Here is a 21,396-nt window from a genome sequence, read left to right as displayed (position 1 = left end):
TGGCCTTACTTCTTATTGTAGGCAATGGATTCCCCAGTATGCATATCTAGCCAACCACTCATACAGTTAACTACACAGGAGGCAGCCATTTTGACTGTTCTCCCTTGGACACAAGAACACACTTTGGCATTTGAGGAATTAAAAAGAGCATTATGTCACGCGCCATATTTTTATTTATTTTTACATTTGACTGTAGCGAGACTGACAGGATATGAACTGACATTATTTCAGCCACACATAGAGATCAGACGTTGTAACATTCTGAATCCTGCGACATTTTTTCCCTCAAGTACAGTAAATGCACCGCCACATGACTGTGTGGAAGTTGTGAATATAGTGACAAAACCAAGACAAGACCTGATAAGTCATAGAGACACAGAAAATAGACACCCTGTCAGCACAAGCAGCAGAGCTCATCGCTCTGACACAAGCCTGCATAAGAACAATGCACTTGAAAGTAACCATTTATACAGATTCACAATATGCCTTTGGCGTTGTTCATGATCTCGGGGTCCTGTGGCAAAAGAGAGGTTTTTTGACCTCCCATGGGACCAAGATTCAGCACGACCAGCTTATTCAGGCCCTGTTAGAAGCCATACATTCACCTACAGCCATTTCTATCCTGAAATGCAAAGCTCACACCAAAGTTACAGACACCATTTCCCAGGGTAATGACCTGGCAGACCGAACAGCTAAACTTACTGCCCAGACACCAACAGACACGACAAGGACAGAGGTACCGTTACTGACAACAAGCATGACAGTCAGGGACCCTACACAAGATGTACTCGACATACAGACACATGCCACAACAGATGAGATAAAGAATTGGACTGAACAAGGAGGGGTCCAGACTGACCAAGGTTGGATGACTAAGGGAAAAAGCACATGGTTTCTTTCAGATTCTATGGTACAAGTAATCATAAGCTAAACACATAGTCCCACACACGTAGGAGAGAAGGCAATGATAGACAGCTTACAGAATATTTGGTTTAACAAGCACCTACGTGCAGCAGTGAAACAGAAAGTGCGAACATGTATGATCTGTGAACATGTATGATCTGTTGCCAGTTCAATCCAGCCAAAGGCATTCCGGTGGAACAAGGCGGATTTCATCCTCCTGACCACCCTTTTGAGGTTCTCCAGACGGATTATATCCAAATGGACAGATGTAGAGGTTACAAGTATGTCTTAGTAGTTGTGTGTGCACTGTCTAGATGGACAGAAGCATATCCAGTTCCAGATTATACTGCTGTTACAACAGCCAGACAATTAGTGCGCAGAACTCCCCCAGATATGAATTACCTCATGTGATCTATTCAGATAACGATCAGCCATTCTCCTCTGAACTAATGAAACAAGTGTCCCTTCTGTTAGGTTATACATGGAAATTCCATTGTATACGACACCCAGAAGCAGCAGGCCTTGTAGAAAGACATAATCAGACAATTAAGACAAAAGTTGCTGAGATCTGTACAGAAAAAGGCGTGGATTGGATGGTGGCCTTGCCGGTTGCCCTCTTTTACTTGCGTATGGTAGCTCATTCCAGAACAGGCCTATCTCCTTATGGAGTATATATGTGGGGTACGCCTATGCCTAAAAAAAAAAACTAACTGATGTTGACAGTAATATGCTGACAGATTACCTGGCTTCCTTGATTTCTGCACTACTCTCTTTTCATTCACAGGTTGCTGCCGCCTTCCCTGACAACACCCAGGTCAAGGAACATGCCATAGCACCAGGAGAATTTGGACTCCTCAGGATCTTTGATCGTTCAAGTCCCCTCGAGCCTCGTTGGAAGACGCCGAAGTTGGTGGAAGGACGTAAAGGCCGAACTCACCTTCATCACTACAAAAGACACTTTGGACTATTTGGAACTTTGGAACTTTTATAAAGAACACTGACCTTTGCTAGAAAAGACTCCACAGCAGGAGTATAGGTTTAAGTTGCGATCTAGTAAGTCAGACGTAGTTTAATTGTTTAAGCCCACCCGGTGGTGAATCGGTTAGACTCGATTTCTGACATGTATAGGATCACATATGAGAATAGCAAGAAGAGAGATAAGAAGGAAAAATACTGCAAGAGATTACGCAGTAGATGTATAGTTACCTTGATCATTCTTTTTATTCTGTGCATCGTTATAATTGGTATCAGTTTATTGCTACATGTTTTCTTTCCCATTTCCTCACATATACATTCTTCCAGTAATAGCACCGCAGAGCATACATTTAGTGACCTGCCTCCTCATGAATTGTCATATCGACTTGCACTACGTAACAATACATTTATTCGAATGTTACACCATTCTCACCAGACCAGCAATGCGACTGATTGCTGGGTATGTGGCCAACTGCCCCCTTATCAAAAAACGGAGGGAGTTCTGCCATTCTACCCTTTACCGTTCTCACACAATGGTTCATGTGGAGCATGGTTTGCTCTAATGACCTCAATAGATAGAAGGTACATAGCTTATCCAGGTGGCTGGATATATGGAAACCTGAATAAAGTGATGAATGAAGCATGCTTTCCAGACAAAGACGGATTCCCCCAAAGAAAGGGAACCGATTTAGAGAATGAAGAGTACGAACAGGGAAATGCATCCGTTAATTTTATAATGTTAAACGTTCAGCCCAAGCAAAATACAGGTCCACCGTTTATTTCAGTCCTGCCAGCAAAAGGTGATTTATGTGTTAGTAAGAAAGGCTCAGTACATATGGGACATAGCGAGTGTAACACTGTAGTAGAGTTTAATGATAAAGGACTTTCTTCTTTCAAAACATCACGCCATACCTATTTCATTTGTGGTCAGACAGCCTATGTACATCTGCCCTTAGACTGGGGTGGGACTTGTTATATAGCATTCTTATTGACACCCGTTTTTCTAGCCCCATCAAATTATCATAGAGATTCACGACTAGAACATGTTAGACAAAAGAGAGAGACAGATTCTGCAGGGATCGATCAGACTGAAACAGCTTGGGAGCAATATACAGATTTCAACAAAGGATTCTTTTTCTTCATAGGTCCCGTCCAAAACAGTAAACTGATACGCAGGTTAACAAGGACTCTTGAAACAGTTGTAAATATAACTGCATCTGCCCTGGCGAACTTGACCCAGGAACAGTCTGCTATTAGACTTGTCGTTCTTCAAAACCGCCTCGTTCTAGACGTCATCTTGGCGGATAGGGGCGGAGCTTGTAGAGTCATCCGATCTAGTTGTTGCGTTTTCATCCCAGATAATGCACCATCTGTGTACGAAGCAATAACAAGGCTCCACAAGATTGCTCATGCCATACATCAAGACCCAGGCACATGGACCTGGTCCAGTTGACTCTGGGGTATAATATCTGCTTGGGGATGGAAAGTTATGTCCTTCCTAGGAATAATTCTACTTATGATATTTGGTTGCTGTCTCTGTTTGCAGTGTGGCCCGGCGATTTGCGGCATGTGTGCCACTGCCTGTGTTCCCCATCCACGTAAACAAAGAGTTAAGGATGAACAAATGATTCTGTATGATGAACTATACGGTCTCATGAATATAGATGTATCCTAAAGGGTTATGTAGGGGACAAGGAGGGAATGAGGAAAATTATATTTTGCCTGACCAAAAATGTCCACTACATATACCCTATGTTACATGTGTGTGCATGTCATCCATGCACTTCCTCGTAGTGGCCTGAATCACTAGGCCCCTGCAATCATGTCCTGCATTAGAAATGCCAGTCATCAAAGTCTCCCAAACGTTAAGGTAGCATAAGGCCCATGTATTTGCAGTTCATGACTCCTGACACACTGAAGCTGCAGTTGCGTCCCTCTGACCTCGCATACTTCTAGCTCAGCCGAGAGAAGCCCAGCAAGAGGCCTGCCAAGACAGTATTATGAATAACAGTTATCTGTTTGCTTTACAGAATCACGTTTCAGCCTGGTGAAGAAGGTACACAGAACCCATCTGCATAGATAGGGCCCAGCCATTCTGTCTCTGTTTAAGTGGATTACAGTGCTTGCATCCATAGAAAGCTCATGCAATGAACGAATAAATATGCCCTTTCTGTCTTTTAGTGACAAACAACTTTTGCTCCAGATAATACATCCCCTATCATATCAGATTGTACAAGACGTGCTCAAGTCGCCTTGACACAAGAGATCTCTTGCTAGACTGAAAGTCAGCTCTCCTCCCAATTACGCGTCAATTGCACGTCATGTCCAAGTTGCACACAAGTAGGGCAGAGTTCCAGCTGGTCATGCAAACTCCTCCTAAGTACCCACCCACCTATGACACCTACCTATCACCTACCTATGACTTATCAAAGTACACACCCTCATGTACACCCACATGTTCTTATCTCATTTTCTTTCTTGCTCTGCTTAGCCTATGTACAAGAAATGTATATATACTATGTTCAGTAAATAATTGTTAGAAGACTCTTCCTGAACCTCAGAGGTGATGGAACATATTCTCCCTTTGACTCGAGTTATTGGAATAAAGCCCATTTTAACTTGGACACCACGGATTCTGTCTCTCATTTGATGCATGATACTTTGTTAATGCCTAGAAATTCTGCCAGGATAATATTTTATTTACCACAGCTTAAACATTATTTACCCAGGTTCTGAGGGACACAGTGTCACCCCATTTTTCTTAACTATCTTTTTTCCAAGGAGCAATGGTCTCGAATAACATCCTACTCAAAGCACTGCACAGGCTCCATGTTAACAAACAATGCCAGACCAAACTCCTCATTTACACCTACAAAGCCCTCCACAACACAGGCCCAACCTAACTCAATCACAGAGTAAACTTCCGCCAACCCACCAGACTACTATGGCCTGCATCCCTCTATCTTGCCCACACGCCGTGCATCCTCAGAAGCAGAATCGGCAGTCACGTCTTCTCCCACTTGACTGCTAAACACTGGAACGATCTCCCCATCCACCTACGAACAGCCCCAACCCCCAGGCGTTCAGAAAGAAACTGAAAACTTGGCACAACAGATAGCCCAGGCAGACATAAGTGATTTTTCACATAATAAGAAATGTGGCCCAGTCCCCTATGCATTTAGCACTTCTACTGAATATGTTGTAAATTTTCAAGGTGAAGAGACAGCAACTCATTGTTCATTATATTGTCCACGAAGAATGGTGTGTTCATTAACATCACTACCGCCTCTCACTTCATTATATAACAAGAGCACAGAATTCAATTGCACAACTTAACAAGGTCAGCAACACATTGTCCAACATATGGAGGTTTATTGATTTGTTCATAAAGTAGTGACGCCTCAATCTGGGCATTTGTGCTGAGTCAGCCTGCTGATTTAAATAGATCGAGTGATCCACTTTATCTCTTTGAGTCTGGTTATTTGAAGAGAAAATCTCACAAGATGTGTGAGGCTCTGCGCATTTTCCACTCACTCGGGGAAGATCTCACTGTAGATTGCACAGGTACACGTGAGTTCACCCAGTCAACGGATGACTTGTGCTTATCCCAATCGTCTCGGGGAAGCTGCCGAGCCCATCTGCATACGTGACTGTGTGCTCGTCTATGCGCCTTCTCCATGTATGCACTGCCCATGTCCAGCAGCAGATGGCAGTATATTTTAATTACAGGTGGGCCTAGCAGAACTAGCAGTAAAGTGTCATCAGGAGCATTAATACGTACAGTACGGCTTCAAATACATTGGATTTAGTAATGGCTATAAAAATCTATATTAATTTATGGTATTATCATTTGCTTATATCTATGCATAATTTTGACAGCTTTTATTTAAAAGGGATATTGAGAATGTTTTAAAGAAAAATAGGGCAATTTTACAGCAGAGAGTGAGGCAGAGTTATCTGTGGAAAATGTTAATTATGCTTTGCAACAGAGTCCTGACTCCGGAAAGCAAGGTGGCATCTCTAAGACAAAGGGGCTCATTAGGATGACTGGCGGACTTTGTCCGCCCGCCATCCTGTTGGAATTCGGGACTGCCCGCCATAAGGGCGGGGTTCCGTGGGGGGTATTAGGATGTGCCCGCCACAGTGGCGGGCACATCCTGCATTTTTAGCATTGTGGCGGGTGGTGCTCTTTGCACCGCCCGCCACATTGCTAAAAATGCATTGATGCATTTGCATACATAAAACGCAAGCACCGAGCGGTGCCTGACGCTTTGTTTATGCAAATGAAGGGGGGTTCCACAGGTACCCCCGTGTGCACCCCCCACCTCTCCTTCACTCTGGGGGCCCGCAGGGGGCCACCCGAGTGAAGACCGCATGCCTTTCCGTGGCGGCATCGCCACCGCGGAAAGGCACCTACAGACGCCCATCGTAATATGGCTGGCGGTGTCTGATAGACACCACCACCATATTATTCCTTTTCCTCCCCGGTCGCAAGGTGACCGGGGCGGAAAAGCCGTCCGCCGAGGTCCCCCCCGCCATACTAATATGGCGGGGTGGGGGAACGAGTGTGGATGTCGGGCGGATTGCCCCCGCCAGGCTGGCGGTGGCAATCCGCCCGACATCATAAAGGGCCCCAAAGTGCGGGAAGAGGCAGAATGCCAGTGGCGAACAAGTACCATTGCTGAGAATCTGAGCAATGGTAAGTGATGCGGACATGATGAAGAGGGTGATCACGTCTGTAAAAATGTTCTGGGGTTGGATGAAGACCAGTCCCTGGTGAAGACTAAACCAGTCATTATTGGGCTCCACTGCTACCACCCCTGATGAGCTGATTCCTCATCCTCTCTGCTTCCTCCTTCAGCCCCAGTAGTGATTTCATTTGGGATATTATGAATCCCTTGGATGTTGACTGACAAAATGCCACCTCCTTGCTAACCAACTCCTGATGCTTTAGGTAAGGCATCCACCGGATGCATTACATGGAGTAACTGTCAAGGAACAATGTATCTTTCGCCTCTCACTGGAGATAATGTCTTCATGTTAACACTACGGATGTGTGAGGTCCCGGCTTGTACAGGGGGTGCGACCTGTCGCATCCTCTAAGCTCTGTGTCATTCAGCTGCACATCTGTATGAGCATTGGGCCTCTGTGTGACCCTGGAATAGTTAACTTACGATTGTGATATTCATTAAAATATTCATATATGCACCCTTCTCCTTCAAAGTATAAATGTATTTATAACATGTGTCTAAAAAATCTACACCGAACACACAGGATGGAAAAGTGAAGCGAAGAAAGGTACTGTGCACATTTTGAAAAATGGTGCTCTCTTGGGGAGGGCTGTGCAACGCTGCTGAGGATGATGAAACTTGCCTGGCACACCTCAAAATTATTGGAATAGTTTATTTAATCCTCTCGCATTTTAGCCAATGTATTTGAAGACTGTACTGTGGAATTCCTCACCTGGCGGTGAGTTTACACTCTATCCCCTTTACAAGGTCTGTGGCTCATGTGTTCCCTTGCTCAGTGCTGTACAAGGTAAATATTTATGCCCTACCATTTGCAAAGTTCACCAGCTGACACTCAATATTAGAATATGATATTGTTCACAATTGGCCTAAAAGTTGTCTGTGGGCGAAAACGAAATCTACCGCTCGTCCCCATTCTCCCCCACCCCTGCTGATGGCTTAGTTGTGCGTAGCACGGCGCATGAGAGGCCCTTCCAGCACAGCCAAGCACCTCCAGGGCTCACCAGCTCTCCTTTACGCTTTTAATGCTGAATCCCCTCCATCGCCTTCAATGCCAATGTGCATGATCTCCTGCCTGAGAGGTAAATCTCTTTTCAGTAATTTCCAACACTTCAATGAAGTGCATCAAAAGGCGCCCTCATCATCCAACCATGTTGGTCAATCTTGCAGGATGGGAGTGGTGCCCTGACATTTCATCCTTGGCATAAATGTGCAGAGAACTCGTGCAACTCAGCGTCTAAGTACATACGATATCTGAGTCGCCAAACTGCAACCTGGGTGCGTCAAAGCGCTTTCTTAATTCAAGGAGTGATTGAAATGAAGCTTTTTAAAATAAGTGTATTGTCTGCTTTCAGTCCTCCCGTAGCTAAGGATCTACCCCGTTGCACTCCTAGTTCGCTCCTTGCACGAAAGACAGACCTGGACTATAGGCAGGGCCAATGGAATTATGCGATTCTGTGGCATTTTCCGCATTAGTATAGGTTTGCCACATTTGCCACATAATTTATCATCTTCTGAATAATCTACAGATTTTAACAAAAAAATGTGTTTCTTGCTCAAATTGATCAAACGTTAATACACACATTACAACACAGAAGGCCATTCTCAAAGGTTGACTAGTCATCTTTCAGTTGCTTGTTGGTGTATTTAGGGCTAAACTGGTACTAATGAGGTGAAATCTTTTCCCAGACAACGTTGACAAAATAATGAAGTAATACTATCACAAAATGTGTCTCTTTGCCTTTCCTTGCCACACAATGTAAGTCAGTCCTGCCACATGATCTGGTCCTCCCCAATTTAATAATTCCAGTGGTCCTTACTATAGGAAGGTATGTGATGCAGGTTTGGGTGGTCTGTAGGCGATGCCACCCCACACAAAATTCTAACCCCAATTAATTGAGCAAGCAGACAGGGGAAACCAGTGGATAAGGTGCTGTTTTACGTTTTATTTCTGCTTAATTTAATCAAAACAGAGATTCATCTGGAGCTGTTAGTGATAGAGTCACTGAGTGCATTGTGTTTCCTGGGCTTGGAGCCTGGGAAGGCAGACACTCGGGCAATTGGTGATGCGCCGGTATCCGAGTTGCACCTGTGCGCAGATTTTTGGGCAGCGTTTTTGCCGATTAGGGATTGACATGTGCTGTTCAGCTACCACCAGCGGCTGGCTCAGTGGGCTGGCTCAGTGGGGCCTGAGTAGCCTTCCTGGAGGCCTGTAGCTGGCGTCAGATGGGCCTCTGTTACCCCTCTTTCACCAATGGGCCGGAGATGTCATTTCCAGTCCCCTGATGAGCCAGTCCAACCCGTTCATATAAAAAGCTGTCTTGGAAAAGCTACAGTCACATTAGTGTATGCCAATTGGGCAGGGGGCCTAAGCAGTAGTGGCCTCACTGATATTCAGGTGTGGTTAGCTTCTGTGAACTAATCGATGCACGAGTGCACGAGTGCACAAGTGCTAGGAACGTTTGCATTTTTTTTTCTCAATGAAGTTAAGAAAACGAAATTTGAGGGTCAATAGGTGCTGGACTGATCTTTACAGCTACACTGACAGCCCCATAGGTACATTTACCCAGTGCATGATTATGTTCATCATCAAAATGTCACAGGTTCAACTCAGTCCCACATAATGCCATAGTTATAATAATAAGTACTACAGTCACAAACGCCAAGTCCTAGATTTAGGCGGTGGATTTCTGAGGCTTTTTGGTTAACAAGGAAAACGCTGCTGGGAATAACAGGGTTAAAATGAACGCCGATCACTGTTCCATTTCTGATTGCCTAATTGATACGATTTTCGTGGTTTTCTGCTCATCTTCTAATGGTGAACTTGGAAACACCGTCTTCATGCATTAACAGAAAACTCACAGCTGAGCTGCCTAACTACTGACCATGAACAGGAATGTAGTTCAGTTGTTTTAAAACACATCCTTCATCACATGGACAATGCTTCTTGGACTTAATTCAGTTTTGCTTGTTTGGCCATGCCTCTTTTAGAGACCTCCCTCCTTCTTTTCATACTACTTAAAACACTGAAGCCGTGTTTTGCAAAAAGGCGCAATCTGCAAATGTGTGCCACATTTTTTGGGGGTACCCGGGCCTATTTGTAATCCCAGTCCACCTGATTGCAGCTGCGCTTGTCCCCTGTGAACTTCCTGTGCCCCCTCCCATTGCAGTAGCAGACACCAGAGGGTGGTATTCAGTGCGCTCATCACCTCAGGCCATACGAAGCGCGGCGCTGTCCTTTCAGCACCACGTGCTGTCATCTGCAGAGTGGCTCCGCCTGGAATGGGCTCTCCTCTGTGAAAGCTATTGGAGAGGAGTGGCAGGGGATGAATGCCTCATGCCACATTTTGTCTGTACTGTACCAGGCGAGTTAATTGATGTAGCTTTTCACATCTGTCATGATAGTAGGAAAGTGTATCTCTATTCTCTATCAGGGGATGTTAGGAGTGAAATTGTTGTTTCAGGATTGGGAAACATCCATAACAACGCGGGCATTACCCCACACTGCTATTACAACGCTGCTATTACAACACAAGTCGTTACAACAACTTGCGCTGGATGGCACTGTAGGATAGGGAATAGTTTAATTTTCTATCCAACACCTTCCCTACTGTCAACGTGGGCTGGAGTTGGAATAGAAAATTAAACTATTCCACTATCCAGCGCCCCCCAACGCAAGTCATTGTAACGACTTGCGTTGTATAAACTGCGTTGTAATGGCATGCGGGGTATAAAGCCGGCGTTGTAATGCTGTACAACCTTCGGGATTGGGTCTGTGGTTATAACCAGGGTGCATTTTGACAAATATGTGCTTCACCGTAACCAATGTGAGAAAATATATTAATTTTGTCCAGCATTTTCAGTGTTGTCAGGAGACTCGAACGAATGCGCATAACGTGGTGACATATTCTCCGCTTACTAACGTGTAGAACCCATGGTAGTAGTAGCAAAATAGATCAACAGCTCTCCTCACATCTCCTTCTGCTTGTCCATCCTCCCTGCATGGTCAGTCACACCTCCAGATGCCCCCCACAGTTTCTTTCTTCCCACTGCTGCTATCCACATACTTGGCCCTTCTCACACGCTGTTACTCCCCCGTCCTCTGCGAATTAGATCCTTGACTCATTGCTCTAGCTTGACAATTTTTAAGTCTCACCTTCTAGGCAGCGCTTGCACTCTGTAGAAAGATATACACCGAGGATGATGAGCGGTTACCCAGAATATGCTTCCATCAAAACCAGGCCCCACCTGTATTGGACGCTACCAATCCCTTCCAACTGAATGAGATTGTGAGAGCAATTAATTGTATCACTCCAGCAAAGGCGGCAGGGCCAGATGGTATCCCGGGTGATTTGTTTTTAATGGAACTACAGAAGTGGGCTCAGTATATCTTATTCTTAATTAACAACATAATGGAAGGAGTGGATGTCCCGAATTCGTGGAAAGAGGCAGAGGTTATACCTATATTTAAAAAGGGAGAACGTCAGGACCCTGCCAACTACAGGCCTATTAGCTTACTAGACTCTATGCAGAAAGTGGTCGGCAGAGCCCTCTTAAATAGGATTCAGATCTGGATGGAGGATGAAGGTATACTTTCCAATTACCAAGCAGGCTTCAGGAAAGCCACAAGCACAGTAGATCAAGTATTCAGACTACTCCTTCTCTACTGGAAAGTAGTTATTATTGGCAAGGGAAGCCTTTATCTTGCGTTTATAGATGTTAAGACCGCTTTCGACTTAGTGCCGCGAGAAAAGCTGTAGGCAGTGCTCCCGGAAATGGGAATTCCCCTTATATTTTAAATCTTTTAATACGCCGTCATGAGGATACTTATGCCCGAGTTAGATGGGGGGACCAAGGGCAAACTACTGAGAAGATACCGGTAAACAGGGGGGTCGGCCAGAGTTGTGTGCTGGCCCCTACCCTCTTTTCACTTTATGTGAATGGAGTGGTTAGTTTTTTGAGCCAAGTTCCAGCTGATGCCCCAACCCTGGCAGGGGAAAAAATTGCAACCCTCCTGTTTGCTGATGATACTCTTCTAATCTCGAGAACCCCAATGGGACTTCAGAAACTCCTCACCCACTTCCAATCATGTTGTACATTAAGGGGCCTAACAATAAACATTTCAAAGACTAAGTTTATGGCTTTTAATTCTGGGAAACATTTTAGAAATAAACTTACTCTTAATGGTTCCCCTTTAGAAAGAGTCCATTCCTTCGACTACCTCGGCATTAGACTTTCGGACACAATGCATTGGGGCCCACATCTGAACAAGATGTTACTGAATCATAAGCGGGTGGCAGGCGCCATCGCTAGAGCTCAACGCTCTTCTCCATCTCGACTGGTAGCCCCAGCCCTAGTAGTTTATGAAGGAAAAGCGGTGAGTTCAGCAATGTACGGTGCTGAACTCTGGGGCTTTGTAAAAACTGAAGAGATTGGAAGATCAGAGAATAAATTCCTCAGAGAACTGGTATCTGTCCCCATCAATACCCCACTTAAGCCTTTATTCTCTGATATGGTTAGACGCCCTTTTAGTGACGTGGCCAGACTTCGTCCCCTCTTGTATTGGGTAAGAATAAGACGCACCCCAGAACTTTCTAACTATGTGACTGGTCTCTCCGAGTTGATTACCCTGGACACTAACAAAAGGGTCAAATGGCTTAGGGACTTGAAAGACCTGTTGTCCAAATTGGGCTTAGCTGAATCCTGGGTCAATTAGGTCCCTCCGACCAAGAGCGAGATAAAAAAAGACCTATTGGAACTGGGTTAATCATCAGCTCTTACTCAATCCCAGGCTTGGGAGACTTGATGATGAATTGTTTCTGCACAAACTAGTTGGCTCCCAGGAACCTTATTTAGATTTCATGAGGACACCCAGAGATAGGGCTCTATATATGCAGTTTAGATTTGGGTCCCTAATGCTAAATACCACTCTGGCAAAACGGGATCCTATAAACTCCATCCTAACTAACTGCCCTTGCTGTGATGCCGAGCAAGAAACTATAGCCCATCTATTTTTTGCTTGCCCAGCATACAAACAGGCCAGGGCCAAATGGCTGAAGCCTGTATTCCTTCAACTGGGCACTAGAAACCACCTTGTGGCCCTACGTATCCTGAGAACAGATTCATCCAGGTCACTGTTTGTTTGTGACGTTGCTAAGTACTTGGGATGTGCGTGGATTATCCGTACTAAAGCACAAAAAAATAAGGAAGCATGTCCAGACAAATAGTATTCATTTTAGGGCTTTGAGAGTAAAGTATTATATGGGAATGTCATGTAATGTGCTGTTGTTGTATGTTATCCCCGAGACATTTGTATCAGAAAACGTTGTAAATTTATACTTAATGGTAGAATGCCGACTTGGATATGATGCTCAGTTTTTAGAGTGGTTTTGTATAGTAAGGCTTTTAAAGGTTCTTAACTCTGATATTAACTTTGATATGAAATGCTAAATTTATATCCTTTTATGATTCTGAAATGCTTTTATGATACTAGCTATCGAATAAAGCTTATTTGAAATGAAATGAAATGAAAGATATATTGTGTTGTGAGCTTACAGTGGGCTTAGAGCCCGTCCATTGCTTACCATTGGTTGGTTTCCTTGTCACACTCCTATGCTTGCATCATATTCCTTAGCTTGTGTGGGCTCTGCTTCCTCTTTGTGCATATGTCCCTCCCCAAAGCTTGGATGCACTACTTGTGCCCTTCGTCTGCTGACATTTACGGGTGATACTTTTTTCTTTTTACTTAAATACTCCACAAGTGTGCATGTGCTTTCCTGCTGTCTCTGATGTGTACTCTGCCATGCTTGTGTTGCTCTTTCTTTGCTCGTGTGATTCTACCCACCCCCTCTTTGTTCCTCTTGCCCTCGTGAGTTTGTTCCCCCCCTCAACTCCACATTGCCCTCTCCCATGTCTGCTGTCCAACATATCAAATTCCACTCTTTCCATTTACTTAGCTCCCCACATAACTCCTTGTTACTTCTCCCACTCATGCCCTTGTTTTGCTTCTGCGTACCAGCATGTTGCTTCCCCTGTCACCTGTTGCTTCCACACCCCAGCCTTCTGTGTTGCTTCTTCCCACTCACATTGCTCGCCCCACCCACATGTGCTACCTATTTTTGTTTACCAATCCATTTCAGATCAGTAAAAAACCTTGTAAGTCATTTTGAATGAGTGTGCATGCTTGGTGCTCACGCTTACAAAAGGATGCAGCAGGCCACATCATAGTTTTTTTTTCTGTTTAGCTATTCTAGCACCAGGGATGCTGTACAGCATGGCTAAAACCATTGGCAAAGCCAAAATGTTCCAAAGATGAGACCTATTGGTGTTGCCAGTGCTTGTCAATTATGCTTTTCATGTGCATATGTGAGCGAGTGCATGAGCGAGGGTCACAGTGTGAGAGCGTATATGTTGAAACTGAATGAATGCAAGAGTGCATTGGTGTCAATGAGTGCAAGAGGGTGTGACTATAGGGAGTTGGTATGAATTGTTGCATGCTGAGACAGTAAATTAATTCGGGAATGTGTTGATGTGAGTATATGCATGAGGACCATAGGTGAGTTGATATGAGTGGGTGTATAATGAGTGAAAGTGTACGTGTGTTGAGTCATGTGCTTTGTGAGAGAGAGAACAATAGTGTATCTGTGACTCAAGGTCTCAGATCAGCTGGTGCTGTGGTCCATTGTGGGAAACCTGAATGAATGCAAAGTTGCATTAGCTTAGGTGAGTGCATGAGTGCATGAGGTAGGGTCATGGGAGTGCTTGGTGGTGTAAATGGAGTTGCTGTTATAGAGCCGTGGATCTTTCCACGTGCCCTCGCCCAACTCCTGACACCTTCTGCCGATCACTCTTCTAGTTCTTCACACCTCCAGATGTGCCCCAACCTTCCCTCATCTCTAATCCCACCTCCTTCTGTTCCTTATTTATGTCTTTCACACCTCCTGCCTCTGACGCACTTGGACCTTCACCCACCTGATTGTTCCCCACCTTCAGCTCCAATCCCAATCCCAACTCCTGCTGTTCTTTTGCTTCCTCCTTCCCACCTTTTACTGTCATCTTCGTATAGTCATTCACACCACAGCTGCAGACCAAAGATCAGAGCCTTCTAGGTGTACCAGCAGGCTTTTATTATCATGGCTTTTAAATTGGTGAGCCTAAGTGCTTTTAAGTGAATGCGTGAGTGGGCAACATGCTTAAGATAGTTTTCATGTGAATGTTGTAACCTTGAGTAAATGCAAGAGTATATTGATATTGTTTAGATTTAGGCATAAATCATGTAATTCCGTGTAGCGAAATCACAATGAGCATGTAGCGAAATCACACAGAGTTCCCCAAACTTTCTGAAAGATTGTGCAGAGTTATGCAAAAAGAGTAATTCTGCATTTAGCCCTATTTTATTACTGCAAAATGCCTCTTTGTATTAAAAATGGACACGAAGTGCTAAATGCACACTTGGGGTAGCACTTCCCCCCAACATATTACTGGCTTTTAGAGCTATTTTGCATGCATAAAGTGCGGTCTTCCATTCAAAATGGAAGCAAAGATGCATTTTGCACTACAAAATAGCACTAAATGAGCACTTGGGTTAGGATTTCCCCCAACTTACTTAAGGCATGTAGCACTATTTTTTTTTAGCGCAAAATGCACCCTCTCGTCCAAAATGGGCATGAGCATCCATTTTGTGCTAATAAATAGCGCTAAATGCAACTGAAGATGCATAGTGTAAATGTGCACTTAGGTTGGGGTTTTTCCCCCCAAAATACTCGCGATCATGCCAGCATGCATAGTTGCGTTATTATTGGTAATTCCATGTCAGACAGGCAATACCAAACACAATCTCACCCAGTAAAACACGTCTGCAGTTATTCCCCTATTCCGTGGGGATTCATTCGTAATCACACAGTTCTGGTGGGGTGTAACTGCACAGTAAAGTTAATTTCTTGTGCAGAATTGACACCCAGCCTTCCCTTCCCAGAGATCCTCTATCACAGCTGGAGGAGCCACAACCACAGCCCTCCCACCACCTGACAGTGTTTGCAAATACTAGGAATATCTTGCATTGAAGGTGACGGTCTTTCTTTTATGTGTGTGATGCATTGCAGAAAAGAGACCTTCCGTTATACTAGGTATGACAGAAATACTGCAGAAAACAGTATTTCTTTCAAGTCCATTGGGATAGATGTGAGATCCAAAACTGGTCCACAGATATTCACAAATCTCTTTAAAAAGTTCACCCGAAAATATTCAGAGGCTCATTTTTTGCAAGCTCGTCCAGGATGACCATTTAGCCATAGTTTCTAGGTTTAAAAGATTTTATTGCAAGGTTATAAACAAGGAAAAGAATACATACAGTGGAAACTTGTCGTCAAAGAGGTGCTATTCAGAGTCTCCGTTCCATGAGCGCCATCAGAATTTCAGACATTACAATCAGAACATGTTGTAGAGCCACATGCTAGGTGTAAGGGCGATGACGACTGACACCAAAACCAACAACCCCCTCCTCAACTGCCCCCTCCCTGCCCTCCCCCCGAACTCCCTCTCTCCCCCCTCCCCCTCCCTCTTTGTGCCCCCCCCCCTCCCCCCCGTTTGTGCTGAGCGAATGTCTCGCGCCTTCTACACCTCTGCGGTGGTACCGCGCCCCTCGTCACGGATACCTCCAGAGCAACTAGACCTGCGGAGTAGTCAGGGATGTCAGCCGCATGAGCCTGAGGTATCGGGGACAAGTAATTTCCATAAATTCCGACTGTAGTAAGGTGAGAAAAGGCTGCCACAATTCCTCAAACTTATCTACCTCGCCCGCCACCGTAAGGGACAGTTTCTCCATACCCAGAACGTGCCATAACCTGTGTAGCCAGCCTATAGTGTTGGGAGTGGTGGTGGTGCGCCAATATATGAGTATGTTCTGTATCGCTGAACCCAATGCAATCGCTATCTGTCTCCCCCTCCTGGACCTCAGAGGATACATCAACCCGTTAGGTAACCCTAATAGGACATAGGCGGGGAAGCAAGGCAGTTCAATTTCAAAGCACTGGTCAATCTCATCCAAGACCTCCTTCCAGTAAGGACCCAGTAATGGACAGTCCCACAGGATGTGTGTAAGTGTGCCAGTCTGTCCGCACTCGCGCCAACAAGTGTCCGGGATGTTATGGTTCATTTCATGCAGTCGTTGAGGTGTGTAGTACCAGTATGTGGTTATTTTAGTAGAAGTCTCGGTGAGCCCAGTGTGGTAAGCCGAGTGACGTGCGCGGTAGGAAATGTCATCCCATTCTTTGTGGCTTAATTCCCTCCCCAGTTCCCGCTCCCAGCGATTCCGTCCGGGGTTATGGATGTGAAAGGTGGGGGGCTGCAAAAGTTTGTACAGGTCCGAGACGAGCTTGGCATCCGAGGAGCGTGTCGCCAACCACATCTCATATGGTGTAAGTTTCCGGTCGGCCATGTCCCGTACCTGCCGCTGCAGCGCCCAGTGGCGAACCTGTAGATATCGCATACGTTCAGTCTCCGGCAGATGGTAATCTCGCCTGAGGTCCTGGAACGACACAATCCCCTCCGAGCCATACATGTGAAACAAAGCGCAGCATCTGGCAGCCCGCCATAGCGAGAACGCGCCAGATTCCATCCCGGGCTGAAAGTCAGGGTTCCCAATCAATGGCGTAAGCGGCGACGGGAAGGTGGTAAGTTCCCGCGTAGCATTCACGGCATCCCACACTTTGAGCGGAACTTGCGTGACAAAGGACGCGTAAAGATTGGGGGGGTGATGAGCTCTGCGCATGAAGGGTATCTCTTGTAAGGTTCTGCCCGCCACCGCCTGGTCCTGAAACAGCCAGTGCCTGTCTGATTCCCATTTGCTCCACTCCACAAAATACCTCAATTGCGCCGCCTGAAAGTACTTGTGGAGATCCGGTATGCCAAGGCCGCCGGATTCCGGAGCCAGTGTGGACAAAGCTCTCTTAAGCCTGGGCTTGCGACCCTGCCAGACAAAGAGGGCGATGTCAGCCTGAGCCTGTCGGATCCAACCCTTCGGTGGCTGAAGCGGCAGGGCCCGAAACAAGTACAGGACCTGCGGCAAGAGAGTCATCTTCACCGCGGCGATCCGCCCCAACAACGACAATGTGCCCTTGTTCCAGCGGGACAATTCCTCCTTCATCTTTCCACCTAACGCCGTGTAATTCGCCGTCACCATGGCGGACAAGGAAGGTGCCAATAAGACACCCAAGTACGGGATCAGATCTTTAGACCAACTCATGGGGAAGCGCCTCTGTAACTCAAGTCTCGTTGCAGTGGACAGCGAGAGGTCCAGGGCAAACGATTTCCTCATGTTCATTTTGAAGCCCGCTACCGCGGCGAAGGCATCCAGCTCGGCGATGCAGGCCGGGAGAGCCTCCCTCGGGTCATCAAGCATGAGGATCACGTCGTCCGCGTACAGGCTAATGGTGTGAATGTAGCCTCCCATCCGGACGCCAGTCACCTTCGGGTTCTGATGAATCCTCTGAGCAAACGGCTCCATGTAAAGGGCGAAAAGAAGTGGGGACAGTGGGCACCCCTGTCTGGTTCCTCTTTCTATCGCAAAGTGGTCAGAGCTGCACCCATTCACCCGCACCACCGCGGCAGGGTGTTTGTAACAGTTAAATATGAGGGTGCGGAATTTCTCCCCTATACCTATTTTGCAGAGCACTCTTTCAAGGTAAGACCAGTGCACGCGGTCGAACGCCTTCTCCGCGTCGACCGCCAATAACATGCGTTCCCCTGGGACGCGAGAGGCCTTCTCTAAAATGTGTACCACTCTCTTAGTGTTGTCCACCGTTTGCCGACCTGGGACAAACCCAGCTTGATCCGGGTCCACAAGTCCCGGCAGATATTGCGCCAGACGAGCTGCCAGGATCCCTGTGTAAAGCTTGAGGTCCACGTTTAACAATGAGATTGGCCGATAGGAGCCTCACTCAGTTCTGTCCTTCCCTGGCTTGGGAATAACCGATACCGTCGCCCGGAGCAAATCCGGAGGAATAGCTCCCGGTTCCGTGAAGGAGTTATAGAGACGCCTCAACAGTGGGACCAGTTCTTGACAGAACGTCTTGTAGAATAGTGGGGTGTAACCATCGGGCCCCGGGGCCTTCCCATGTTTAAGACGGGAGATAGCCGCAATCACCTCCTCTGGCCGGATGTCTCGCTCCAGGTGCTCCGCCTGTTCCGGAGTGAGAGCAGGGAGCTCGTACAAGTCCAGGTAATCAGACTCAGCCAATGCCGAGGGAGGTTCGCCCGCGTATAAGTCAGCGTAGTATCGGCGGAATTCCTCCGCAATCTGAGGGTCCTCCGTTGCTGTCGCCCCGCCGGGAATCGACAGTTCCGTAACCCGCTGACGCTGATGTTTCATCCGGAGCTTGTTCGCGAGGAGGCGGCCGCACCGATCGCCACCAGTGTAATACGCATGTTTCAGGCGCAGCGCCGCATATTCCGCTCTGTCCATGTCCAGCGCGGAGAGCATTTTCCGGGCTGCCTTAAGCTGCCTCCAAACTCTGGGGGCCCCGGTCCTCTGATGTATCTGCTCCAGCTCCCGCACCTTGGTGGTAAGCTCATCCCGTTTTTGCTGTCGTTCTCTATTCTCCGCAGACGAGGTGGCGATGAATTCTCCACGGAGCACCGCCTTCAAGGCGGCCCACTGTGTCGCTCGGGTGGTATCCCCATTATCGTTATGGGACCGGTAGTCAGTAATCGCGCCTCGTATCTGCTTCACCACCGCCTGCTTATGCAACAGGGTGTCTCTGAGGCGCCAGACTCCCCGAGAGGGTGATACCGGCGGTAGTTGAAAGGAACCCGACACCGGGGCATGATCCGACACCGTGAGGACCCCTATGTCGGAAGCTGTCGCTAGTGCGGCCATCGGTCCCGTAACTAGGATATGATCTAATCTCACGTAAGTCCTGTGCGCGTAGGAATAGTAGGAATAGGCCCGGGTGTTGGGGTGCAGGCGTCTCCATAAATCATGCATATCGAGATCACCCAGGCGGGAGTGACTCAGCTGCGAGAACTCCCCGGTGTGCGGGCGTCGCTGCGCAGATCTGTCCAAGAGCGAATCAAAGACCATATTCAAGTCCCACCCCAATGATCATGTGTCTGTCCGGTGCAGTCGCTATGTGTTCGAGGGCTGAGTGTAAGAACAGGTCTTGGCGGTCATTCGGGCTATAGACGGAACCCACAGTGAACAAGAAGCCCCCCAGCCTGACCCTGTAAGCAAGGAGCCTCCCCTTCTGCTCCGCAACTTTGTGTAGGACCTCTCCCCTAAACGTTCTTGATATTAAGATTGCAACCCCTGCCGTTTTAGTAGGCCCTGAGGAAAAAAGCTGTACTGGGAATTTCGGTGATCTCATCCTAAGGCAGTCTCGGGCCAGGAGGTGAGTCTCCTGTAAAAGACAGACATCTGCCCGGGTGTTCTCAAGGAGGGATAATATTGCTCTACGCTTGACCGGGTTGTTCAGCCCCTTCACGTTGAGGGTGACTATCTTAAGGGCCATGAGCAGTCATCCCAGGAAAAGCGTTCAATGAATCTATGTCGGCAGTAATCGCCGTGTGCGTCAGCGGCGTAGAGCCGAACAAGTGCAAGAGCCCAACAGCACAATACCCGCCATTCAGTACGTGCGGTGCGAGGTCATAGCAAAAACAGCAGTAAGACAGGATAAGCCAGCACAAATTCCAAAGCCCCCCCCAAACGTCCCTTAACCAACCCAACACTCGGCTACCCCACCCCAAACTGCGAGCCCCCGGATCCTTCCTCCCCGATCCCAACCACCCTCCTCCCGCACCCCACCCATTCCCCCAACGCCCCCCCCGTCCCAACTTCCCCTGAATGAGAAACATTGTCCCAGTCCGGTCCTTATCGGACAAGTCTGCGGTAAGTTATTCGTGTGGACGTCCAGCCACCTCCTGCACCCCCCCGCCACCCCCTCCCCCCCGGAACCCCCGCACCTGCTGTGAAGATGAGGCCATCAGGATCTCCCCCCGGAGTGTGCTTAGGCCGTCATGGCCACTTCACCAGACGATGTGTCTCTGGATACCACCATTATCGCGCTGTCCATTTCAGCCCTGACCGTGGGTGAGTCAGGTCTCGATGGCAAGTTAGCGGGCCGGCGCCGACGGACAGTCTGCCACCCATCTCTGGCACTGCGTCGGCGGGAAGGCGTGGGAGTGTCGTTGTCCGTCGCAGTGATCCCTAGCACCTCGCAAGTGTCCTGAAGGGACCGGAGCTGATGCAAGGTTCCGTTCCAGCGGAAGATTAGCCGGAAAGGGTGGCCCCACGAGTACTGCGTGTCGTGTTCTCTCAAGAAGTCTGTGGCGATCTTGAAGGATTTGCGCTTTTGAAGGGTGATCGTAGATAAGTCCTGAAACAGCGCCACCTGATGACTCCGGAAACTCAGTGGTTGCCGACGTCGAGCCTCGCGTAGGATCCGTTCCTTCAAGGGAAAGTCCGGCAGGAAGGCTAAGATGTCCGGGGCTGGAGCCGAAGCCCGTCGCGGCGGGCCTACTCTGTGCGCCCTATCAATCCTCACCGGCAAGTCTCCAGGTTCCCCCAAGATGTCGCGAAACATATCACCCAGGTATGCGGTCACGTCCTCCCCTTCTTCTCCAGAAGGAACGCCTCGGACTCTAATGTTGTTGCGCCTGGACCTGTTCTCGAGATCTTCTGCGTGGGCCTGGAGGTCAATTTGTTGGTCTCTGAGCCGCAGAACCTCCTGCTGCAGGTGCGTTATCTCATCGTCGCGGGTGTGGCCAGTCTCTTCTA

General features: G+C 47.4%; 1 protein-coding gene across 1 annotated transcript in view; it reads left to right on the top strand.

The window, feature by feature from the left end:
- LOC144791167 (pyroglutamylated RF-amide peptide receptor-like) overlaps positions 1 to 21,396 on the top strand; it is a 1,198,913-nt gene that overhangs the window by 498,607 nt on the left and 678,910 nt on the right. The window lies entirely within an intron of this gene.

The sequence above is a fragment of the Lissotriton helveticus genome, chromosome 11 (assembly GCF_964261635.1).
Source record: "Lissotriton helveticus chromosome 11, aLisHel1.1, whole genome shotgun sequence".
NCBI classification, from domain to species: Eukaryota; Metazoa; Chordata; class Amphibia; order Caudata; family Salamandridae; genus Lissotriton; species Lissotriton helveticus.
Note: the sequence above shows the minus strand (reverse complement) of the source record. Positions and strands in the feature narration are given on the sequence as shown.